This window comes from Protopterus annectens, chromosome 6.part1, assembly GCF_019279795.1.
Source record: "Protopterus annectens isolate FY-2018-M chromosome 6.part1, PAN1.0, whole genome shotgun sequence".
NCBI classification, from domain to species: Eukaryota; Metazoa; Chordata; order Ceratodontiformes; family Protopteridae; genus Protopterus; species Protopterus annectens.
Window position 1 is genome coordinate 133,864,053 of NC_056738.1, and position 11,069 is coordinate 133,875,121.

Consider the following 11,069-nt stretch of genomic DNA (forward strand, 5'->3'; position numbering starts at 1 on the left):
CTGGAAAGACCACAGCAGTACCTCACCAACAGGATAACTGGCCTCAAACTGATGCCCTATGCAGCTTGACTGAAGAAATTCAAGCTGTACTCAGTTGCATACCACCTATTCAAAGGTGATCTCTGCCTGACATACAAGGCCATGTCCAACCCAGAATTGATGGACATACTCCACCTAAAGAAAACCTTATCCCCTCGAACCACACGCTCTAGGGATCTAAACCTCACCACAACAATAAATAGGACGTGCTGGAGGGATAGATTCCTGTCCCAGAGACTTCCCATGCTTTGGATCAAGATTCCAATCTACATTAGGCAGAGCTCCTCGCTAACACTCTTCAAGAGAAACCTTGACGAGTGGATGAGAAACAGAAAGTTTACCCCGGGGATCACTTCAGTGGCTCTGCTGGACAGAGGTACAGGGAACTAATCTAAGGTGGCAGTGAAAGCCAACACATTCTGGCTAGGCTTATAAATGCCTTCGGGCAGATAGCCTAGTACCTACCTATGAACCTAACTGCGGAAAAGGTCAAAGAGTATGCATTACAGTGATACAGGCACATATTGCAGTAAAGTAGAAAACTATCTGGTGAACAGGATTTGGAAGTGACAGGAAGAAGGCAAGAGAAAAGGAGGACCTCCATCAAAGAAACAGATGAATTGCAAAAGATAAGACCTGCAACAGTCAGGCGTGACTTTCGAAGAAGGTAGGAGAGTAGCAATGAACTGAGAAAAGTGGCAACACCTGAGACGCCAACCCCATGTAGAAAATGGGAAAAAGGGAAAGGGTTGATGATGACGAGTGTATCATACATGCATCTTTGTTGTTGCTCAACTCAAACAAAGTCACAGTACACCTAAGAATTGTACACATTGCCCTACATTACCCGAATTAATGTCCTGCTTTAAATCTTTAAGGGGCTGATACGCAAACGTTCATAGGTTCTTATAAGAGAGTTTTAGGTCCTACAACCACTAAAAAACACAGACTCCAAAAATATATGACTGTATTCTTCTTCCCTAATTTAAGAGTCCAATTCTTTCTTAAACTTGATATTTTTCTGAACCCTCATTTTACAAGGTAGAAGATTCCAATTATTGGAATAATTTGTGAGAAATTTACCGCTAGACAATATTCTATTCAAATAAAAATTTATGAGTTAATAAATTAGAATAAACTTCCAAAATTTACTGTGGCCTGAAGGATAACATCTTTGAATGCCTTATAAGCCGAGATTGCTTTTCCTTGAAAGCATCTGTAATGGAGGGAAAATAAGTTTAGTTTTAAACATGTCACAATAACTTAAATTTTCAACTCCTGGAATACATTTGGTGAATTTGCTTTGCATCAATTCCATTTTCTGGAACTGGTATTCTGTATAAATGCAAAATAAGTTGTTACATTCCAGTAAAGGTAGTCTACATGCTGAATAAGGACCAACCATGAGATTATTATCTCTTACCAAGACAGATTTTAACAATTGCCTAATTCTTCTTAAAGCACTGCTCCTTATACAATTTATAGTCTTATCAAACCTTAGTTTGTTAGAAATCATACTTCCTAACAGAAGACACTTGTCAGGCAAACCCTGTTCTCATGCAATTAGTGTAAATATTTTGTCTTCCCAAATTCACCATCAGAGCAATTTATTTTATTTTATTTTGACATTTGTTAGTGAGGTTAATTCCGACAGGGTGTGACCCCTTTTTCAGTGGAGGCCCGGGGAGAAAAACTCTAGCAAACCAACAATAACAATAAAGAATAAAATTATACAATATAAAAATAAATGACAATAATGTTTAAACATTTTCCATAATTAACAAGCAAAGACAGATTAAACATAGCGATGTTAAAAACATGATGCAAGTCCAAATACAGGAATAAGTAGTGAAATAAATGACAGGGAAAGTTATCAGGTAGAATTGTGAGGTTTACTAATAAGTTGCAGAAGCATAAAAGTCTTCAAGGGAGAGCAGAACTATTTGCAGACTTGTTGTACAAGAAGATGAGAGGACCTGAAGAGGAGAAAAAAAACGATGAAGATAGTGGAAAAGGAGAAAAAAGGATGTGAGTAAAGGGGAAGACTGGAGGAACATGTAAGTGAGAAGATGATTAGCTGGGGGATGAGAGGTGACATAGTGGAAGATTAGGTGTGAAGGCAATTGCCTGCATACTGCTTGTGCATCAATTTTCTTGGTGGTTTGTGCATTTTTTCGCCTTTTATTAATATTAGGTGTGAGTATGGGGAAGAGTGTAGCACAGAAGAAATGAAATAGTGGATACAGGGGGGTAGAAGGGGAGACGTGTGACAGTGGGTTGAGGGTAGAAGGCGAGGATCAGGGAGTGGAAATCGGAGGATGAGGTAGAGAAGTGAGGTAGATGGATGGGAAGTTAGGAGGTACTAAGACAGAGGCAAAGTCAGGAGTTAAGGAGTTTTTCTTGTAAGGCTTTCTTGAAGCCGAGTCTGTTTGGGATGGATCGGATGGTTAGAGGTATTTTGTTCCAGGCTAGAACAACAGTACAGCTGTATAGGGAATGACCTAAGGATTTATTAGGCTTGCTGATTTCTAACAGAAGTTGGCCACAGCTACGAAGTGAGTTGCTGGGTGCACAAGAATTGAGTGGCTGGGTACACAAGAATTGAAGAGTGGAGTAATGGAAGGAAAGGAGGTAGGGTTATTTATTATGACGTGACAGAGGAGATGTTGTAAGAGAAGGAGATGGTGAGATAGCTCAAGCCAATTGAGGATTTTTAGAGATATATAGTGGTGTGAGTTATAAGATTGGTTAGCAGCAAATCTAGCAATATTGTTGTGGCAGAGCTCTAGCTTTGTTTTAAAGGTAGATTATAAACTGGTTAGGATAAGAGAGGCATAAAGTAGGGTTGGGAGAAGAGCAGCAAGAGCAAGTTTAGAGACACTGGTGAGGAATTTTTTTAGTTCTGTAACATATCCCCTCTTTTTGGTGAAATTTTTTATGCAGTTTTGGACAAGTAGGTCAAATTTTAGTTAATTGTCCATGATAATAGCCAAGAGTTTAGAGTGTGTCATTACTTCTATTGGGGTGTTGTCAAGAGAAGTTTATGAAGTGGAACGATGTAAAATTGTTTCCAGATAGAAAGGTCTAATGATTCTTGAAGATACCTGTTAAATTATGATGGAAATAGAAAAGGCAATTGAGTTAGCAGCAAGTGTGAGGAATTCAGGAGGAAGATTATCCACAGAGGGAGAGCAAGGTTTAAGTTTGGTAAGGACAGATTTTGTGTAGGTAGTTGGGACTGGTTTAAGAGAGAAAGTGGGTATGTTGTCAGAGTGAGGGTGGTGGTATAGGGTAAGGGTTGGAGAAGTTTTGCATTAATTTGTTAAATGAATCAATGAAGTGGGAGTTGAACACAGTGGCAGTTTCAGAGGGAGAGAGGCTTGGAAATGGGTTTGGTATTCCTAGAGACCTGGGGTTCAGGATCTGATTTATGGTATTCCCGAATGTTTTGGTGTTGTTTCGATGGAGTGTTTAAGACTGTAGATAAAAGTTTATTTTATCAATGTTGTCTTGTTTTTAGTACAGTTACAAAATTGTTTAAAGGTTTGAGGGTGATTGTGGAATTTGGATTTAAGCCAGATTTTCTAAGCTGTGTCCCTGTTGTACATAAAGGTTCAGGTAGAATGGGAGAGCCATAGTGCATGGTGAGCTTTGACTCTCTTTTTCCTGAGGGGAGCAAGGGAGTTAAAAGAGTATCCAGGAAAATGTGTTTAAAGTTCAGAACTGTGTTTTCAAGTGTTTGGCTTCGGAGGAAGGACCAGTTTATAAAGCTAAGTATATTACTGAAGTATTCTGTGTTGAATTTGGAGAGATTGAAGCATTCTAATCATTTGTGCTGTCCGATGGGATGTAAGGAAAGTCTTTGTACAGAGACAGGGAGATGGTTGCCGAAACTGTCTGGGAGCGTTTTAGAATTGTGATATAAACTGGGATTAAAAACAAGGATCCAGTCAAGGATGGTACCTGTGTTGGAGGATTTACTGTAGCGGGTGCAGGTAGAAATTAGTTGAGTGAATCCATGAATACTGACATCGCCAAACATGACAGTTTCATTGGAGATATTGTTGGACATGAAGGAGAGTATATGCTCTAGCATAGAGATACTATTCCCAGGGGGAATAGAGATACCAATGATGCAAAGTGATTTGTAGTTGATTAGTTTGCAGCCGACTAGTGTTAGTTCTGCTAGTCGGCTGGAGTAAAGTATACCTACGCTGCCTGCTTTTTGTGTAGTCTGAATGTGCAGATGATATTGTAACCTGGTGGAAGAATTTCAGTGTCTGTGATATGTGGTTTGAGCCAGGTTTCTGTAAGTACTACTATGTCAGGTAAGTGATGGGCAATCCAAGTATGAAATTCGGAGATTTTGTTAAGGAGACTATGAATATTTATAAATAAGAAAGTAAGACTCTTGGTGGATGGTCCTGCAATAGAGTCATTAGGGAAGGAGTTGGGGTCAAGATAGGGGAGGATGTTGAGGCCAGGATTAGTGTGCATGTCTCCAGACAGTAAAATATTTTTGGAGAAAACATATAGTGACTGGAGTTTAAATTTGCTCGCAAGGTGTTTGAACTTAGTTTTGTGTGGAAGGGGGCTGATGATGAGATTGAGTTTGTGCATGGAAACAGTGGGTAAGTTAAACAAATAAGGTGTTACTAAGATATAGTAGGTTTTGTCAGTATTATACAGTGGGTGAGTAAGGGTAGGTGGAGAGTTGAAAAGCCAGAGATTAGTTTTGTAACAACTAAAGAGAGATAGTAGGAGAAGTGAGGGGGTAAGGAACATACAGAGATCATGTTAGGATAGAAATAAGGAGGTGAAGGAAAGGAGGTACGGAAGATGGACTGTGGGAGAAGAAAGAATATGGCTTGAAAGTAGAATAGAAACTGGGGGGGTGAGAGTGGGAGAAGGAAAAAAATGACTGTGGGGGGGAAAAGACAGGAATGGAAAGGTTGTATGAGAGAACAAGTTGTGAATGAAAGATGAAGTGGGATACAGTAAGGAGTACTGAGGGGAAGAGGTGTGATGAGCAGGAGGAGCTACAGTATGACAGTGAGATGTGTAAATGTAGAGACAGTGGGGGTGGGTGGAAATTGGGGGGTAGGGGAGGGAAGTAAATGAGATGGCTGAACGAAACAGGCCGCATCATCATGGCTGGAAAATGAAAAAGACAATCAGTAAAGAGTGTAAAGGGGACAGTCAAGGTAAGGAAATATAGGAACACTTTGATACAATTTGAGGGGGGTGTAAAAGTAGTCAGAGACTGTTCAATAGAAAATTGTGATACAGCCAGAAGAATAGCAGTAAAGGCAGAAGCTGGGGAAAAATGAGACAGAAACGATCAGAAAGGGTACAGGAGGAAAGACAAATGGAATAAAAGGTATGTGTCAGGTCTAATTAAGGTTCTGCTGGGGGATTTAAACAGGAGTTTTATTTCAAGGAGAAGGTTTCAACTCAGTATCACACAACAACCAGTGGGTGCAGTAGATTTCTTACTTCTACAGTTGATATGTTTGGTCTGTGGGAGTGTAGATAGTGTGCACGCTGAGGAGAGTTTAACACAGGATATAAGCAGTATGTAATGCAATAACAGATGTAGGCTGTGATAAATTAGTCTGGCATACTTTAACAATGCTCAGTAAAGGGGTCCTGGAGTTCAGGTAACTGGAAGGGTTCAGTTACTCAAGCAGCTTTATGCTCAGTAAAGGGGTCCTGGAGTTCAGGTAACTGGAAGGGTTCAGTTACTCAAGCAGCTTTATGCTCAGTAAAGGGGTCCTGGAGTTCAGGTAACTGGAAGGGTTCAGTTACTCAAGCAGCTTTAATGTGACTCAGCCAGTGGTGGAATATTGGGATTCTACAATATTTGCATTCCAGTTAGCATGCATAGCTCATGGAGGGGAGTGATCAGGCTCTCTTTTCAATTTTGACCAATCATTCTGGAGCTCCCATTCAGAAAGGCACTCTACAGCAATCCACTAACTAGTGTTGCAACCTTGTAATTAAGTTTCACTCCTACACTACCGTGTACTTCTTAATAATCATTCCATATCTTAAATCTGGTTGAATGCAACAGAACAAATAAATTGTCAGATTGTCTTTTTTTTTCTACACCCTATATATGTATTCATATGGAATTACACAAATAGTCTCCCAATTAATCACCTGGAAATGTGACAGTGACTACTCACACACTTAGAATTTTATTTTTTTTGTGACTTGTACTCTATGTTAAAGAGTCTCTGTTGCATTTTGTTCCTGCTGTTATTCATAATGTTCATACTTCTACAGCATTGCATATTTATTGTCTCAATATGAAAATGCAGTACCGTGCACTGCACTTGACATTTGCATTGCTTCATGCATTATTAAATTTTTTCTTTCTCTGCTTTAATCTCCAGGCTCTCTATGAAAATTGGTTACGGGCCAAAGTGGGAAATTCACAGTCAACAGGCATAAGTAAACAACTTAAAAGCAACAAGCATGCTGAGCATGCTAAATCTCCAAAACACCATAAAAACAAATTTATGTAAATTGCCACATTACTAATTGCTTCTGATCTTTCTTAATAAGGCAGAATACATCACCTACATCCTCTGCCATCCCATCAGGTGTTAGATGAGGCACAGCCTACCATCCTAACAGTTACCTAACCTATGTAATATTTCCCCAGAAATGAACATGAATATACAACACCATGAACATTCTGTGTACTCTCAAAGACCCGCTAATTCATCAGACAATCCCCCATAGTTTGGAATGGCCATAACAAATTCCAGAATTCCCGCTGCCTGGTTCAGGGATATACTTTTAAGAATTCTCGAAAATGCATCCTCAGGCTGCAGCATGACACATACTTTTATCTATTTCGTTGTAGAGCCCCCCAATACATCGGTCAGGATTTCCCCACAGTTCTTTTGCACAAATCTGTAAGAAGCTACAGCGCACGTTTAAGAAGAATCTATATATATACATATACATATAATACGTATAAAAGCCAAAATCTGCAATTAGGAACCGCCGGTCAGGTGGTGATTCAGTGTTAACAACCCAGTACTTCCAAAATAAAGCTATGCAGCAATGTGTACTCTGCAGGGTTTGACATTTCGTAACAGGAAAATAATACATTCAGCAATTTAATATTATGACAACATACCATTCGGTTTTAATGTTGTTAGTATGTACTATTTAACCTAATATTTACATATTAGCATATTCACCATTACCTAAATATAAAGATAATTAAGTTAAACGCTGTACGTATATTTTGTAATGGGTACTCACGAACACGCTCGCACACTATTCTACATTTACAACTTAGTGTCTTAAAATCCAGATGATTTATTTTTTAATATCTATTACAATTTATACTCACAATTACTCTACTCAGTAAACCTCCAGTATCAGTTTGGTCATTCACCGGCTCTCAAGTTACTTAAAGCAATCCATCGTAATATGCATTATTTTCATAGCCTGGTGACTTCATTTGTGATGGCCACCTGTCTCAACCAACGAGAAACCAGCATCAAGTTGATGACCGGAAACGCATAGAAATCGCGGAACAGCAACGATGCATTTGGGTTGGTTTAAAAGCACGTGGAACTAGTATGCATGCCTGTTGAATAACGTTGCTTGTTAACTTGTTTTTGCAGGTTGTAATTACTGTTGTATTTTTAAGACGGTTGGTATACTATGTAAGGATTTGGAACCGACTAATTTTCTTCTGTTGTGAAGTTGATATCAGTTTATTGGTGACATTATGTAGGATATATGGAACAATTACAAAGTGACAGGACAGTGGTAGTTGTACATTATGAGCGTTTGATATATATTATGTGCATATTTTTTTAAATGTACACATGATTAATTCTGACAGTAACCTGTATATGCTGATTAAGATTCCCTGTATGTTTGGCGAAAATGTGGTTATCAGTATGCGGAAACAATTGTGTTAAGACCCAGGAACATTAAGTGCTGACGTAACTCTCCTTCCCTCAAGGTACCACCTGGCCCTCTGCGCAAACCAGTCCTTATTTCGGCAGTTGTATTCTGTCGGCAGGAACTAGAATTGGCAAATGCCTTGAGATTTTAGGGTAAAAACACAATTTATTTTGTTATTTGCTTTAAGCATGCATGTCTTGATTTTTCCCCTGAAGAGTTGAAAGCTACGCAACTCTTGCTTAATTCCTCGGGTTAATAGTACTAATATCTTTAAAAGTTTCTGGGTCTGCCTATGATTCTGGAAGTAAGATATTGAGAGTTGTTTGAAACCCCCTAAATATTACATGAAAGAGCAAGCGAATCAAATGGCAAAAAATGCAAAGTTCAGTCTTGTGCACTGGCTACTGCAGTGGTTTGTCCTACAAAATCTCAGGATGTGAAGTTGTTCAATCTCTATGGTCATTCTTACAGATGGGATTCGGAGCCGATCCCTCCGCTCCAAGTTAGCCTACTACAAAGCTCGAGGTCTTCATATAGCTTAAGGCCAAGTCCCTATCCCATGTTGCACCTAGAGTTTCCCCAGATTTAGTTTGCTGCTGCAACAGATCGGAGTTTCTCACTAGCTTGGGCCAGTTAAACCTTACATGTTATGTAGTCCTATCTCGCCACAATTCTTGCTGGTTGGGTTCCGACTCGGCCGATACTAAAGCCCGAGAGTTTTTACTGGCTCGAGGCTATCCCCTATCCCATGGTGCACCACGGCAATTCCCCAGATCTCGTTTGCCGTGAAAGCTTCGAGGTTGGCTTGTTTACTGGCTCGTTGGCTAAGTGGAATTTTTTGATATTTTTGCTTAGATTTCTTCTGCTTTGACTGCGTGAATGTTAGCACCCCCTGTCCCTTTCTTTAAGGATTGTACGGCCCGTTTAAGTTAGAGGGCCTTCCTCTCTGTGTGCTAGTTTTCTTTTTTCTATGTATAAAAAAAAATAAATAATATCTCTTTATAGTTCTACTATTATTGTCATATTTGTTTCTTTTCCTTTCATTAAAAAAATGTCAAAGGATAAAGATAGAGAACACTGTCCTTCTGGCTTTAAAAAGTGACAAGTCTTCTCAGAAAATGTTGACTGACAGTCGCACCAGTTGTGTGTATTGTCTTGGGGAGCCTCATTGACAAGAACCCTGTACCTTTTATCATGCGTTCAGCACCAGGGTTCTTAATGAACGTAAAAGGAAACTAATTGATAGGGGTCTGATGAAAAGTTCCTTCCAAGAACAGCTGGAACAAGATCAGATGGTTTCTAAAAATCACAAAAGGAAATCTCCATCAGCTTCTGCTTTGGAACCGACAATAAAAAACAAAAGCGACAGAGTCGAAGAGTTCTGGCTCCGATTATGCTTCTTCAGTCTCTGTGCTGTCTGTTTCATCGGCTCCAAGACATTCACCAATCTTGGAAGCAGTTTCACCAACATGTAAGATCTCCTAATTTGGAAATGAGGACATCTCCACCCATTCCTCTAGGACACGATCCGATGAGGATGTAGAGCGGGTGGTGAAGAAGCTGCTCTGTAACCCGGCACTGGCAAAAATGTTAGCTTCTCCAGACCCAAAGGTTTCGGATCTGTCCCATCCTCAGTCTACTGTTCCTCCTCTGACTGCCTCGTTTTCGGAGTCTAATGTTTCGGGTCATATAGTGCCAGAACCCTCAGTTCTGAGGACTCTTCCTGCTTCCTCGGAACTGATAACTCTAACTTCATCGGCTCAGTCTGGAGCCGAGGGGTCTGGGAGCCTACGCTCTCCGGTCGACTCTGGAAGGGTTAGTCGCCCCGGTTTTTCTTCTGATCCAAACCTCCCTCTCGGTGCTTCGGCTCATGTGAGCTCGGCTCCCATGTTCGCTTCGGAGCCTGCTTCTCCGGTTCAGAGTAGACCTTCCGTTTCCTTCTTTGGAGCGAGATGTTAAGGCATTTGAGGTGATAGAGCTTTGTCAAGTACTAAAGCCCTGCCATTGGACCTGATGTCCCTTTAGCAGATGGTGGCAGCCTCTTCTCCCCCGCCTGCCCCTAAGCATAGGGAACCACAGCCTCAATGAGCCCGCATAAGAGGTGTCCCCTCTTCCGAAACCTCCCCAGATTACCCCACTGTAGAGGTCCCTAGGAAGAGAGTTTGTAAGAGGAAGCATATTGACTCACCCGAGTCTGTCACTTCTGACACTGATTTGGATGAGTCAGAAGGGTCCCCAAGATCCCCTTCTGAGGATGTCTCTTTGACGGACATCCTAGAAATCCTTAGAGGGGTGATTGGAAGACCTCTAAACCTACTGAGGATGAATCAGTGTACCTTGAGGCTTTTGGTTCCCGACCTTACACATCCTGGGTGACTGCCATATGACCAACTGTTACGGGTCATATCTCGGAAAGCTTGGACCCCTCCGAACACAGTGGAGCCTGTCCTGAGGAGGTCTAATAAATTTATTACTGCTCCAGAAGACAAAGCCTTTCTAACCAAGGGAGTACCTATGGATGCATCCTCAAATATCCATCTTCCTAATAAAGAGTCTAGGACAATGGTAGGTATGGAAACCGTACCTTTCTTTTGGTGGCTTTTATCTTACAATCGCTGAACTACCTGTCCCATTTTACTATGCTACAAAGGGATCTTCTAAAAGAGTTGGGAGATACCCTTGAGGGTTCAGTAGCTTCGGGATCCGCTGACAAGGTATTTTCGCAGCTCTCCACCCTTACCTCAATTGCTATCTCCTCCATGAGGCTGATTTCTTTCGCAGCTGAGCAGGGCGGCCGCATCAGGAATATCTCTTAGGAGACATTCCTGGGTGCGTCTATGCAATTTTACCGAGTCCTTCAAGTCTTCCTTTGCCAATGTCCCCTTTGATGGTTCAACTCTTTTTGGACCTCAGGTAAAAGAGACTTTGATCAGGTGCGAGCAGAAAGGGAAAACCTTATCTGCTGTGGGGGTCTGTTTCTCCCTTCCTTCCAGACCCTATTCCAAAGGTCAAACAGGAGGGAAAATGTGGTTCCGTAAATCCCAAAAAGATTTCCCTTAAGCACATGGCCAACCCTCCCCTAGAGACAGAGG

The 11,069-nt window shown here is 40.9% G+C and overlaps 1 protein-coding gene across 3 annotated transcripts in view; it reads right to left on the minus strand.

Moving 5' to 3' along the window:
- The window catches only part of GPR155 (G protein-coupled receptor 155), a 782,878-nt gene extending 775,326 nt beyond the window's left edge, over positions 1 to 7,552 (minus strand). For 2 of the 3 annotated variants that reach the window (XM_044075558.1, XM_044075559.1), the window contains exon 1: positions 7,412 to 7,552. The gene's annotated coding sequence lies outside the window, so the exon portion shown is untranslated. The remainder of the gene's footprint in view (positions 1 to 7,411) is intronic. The other variant, XM_044075557.1, reaches the window with a different exon arrangement.
- Between the last annotated feature and the right edge of the window lie 3,517 nt (positions 7,553 to 11,069).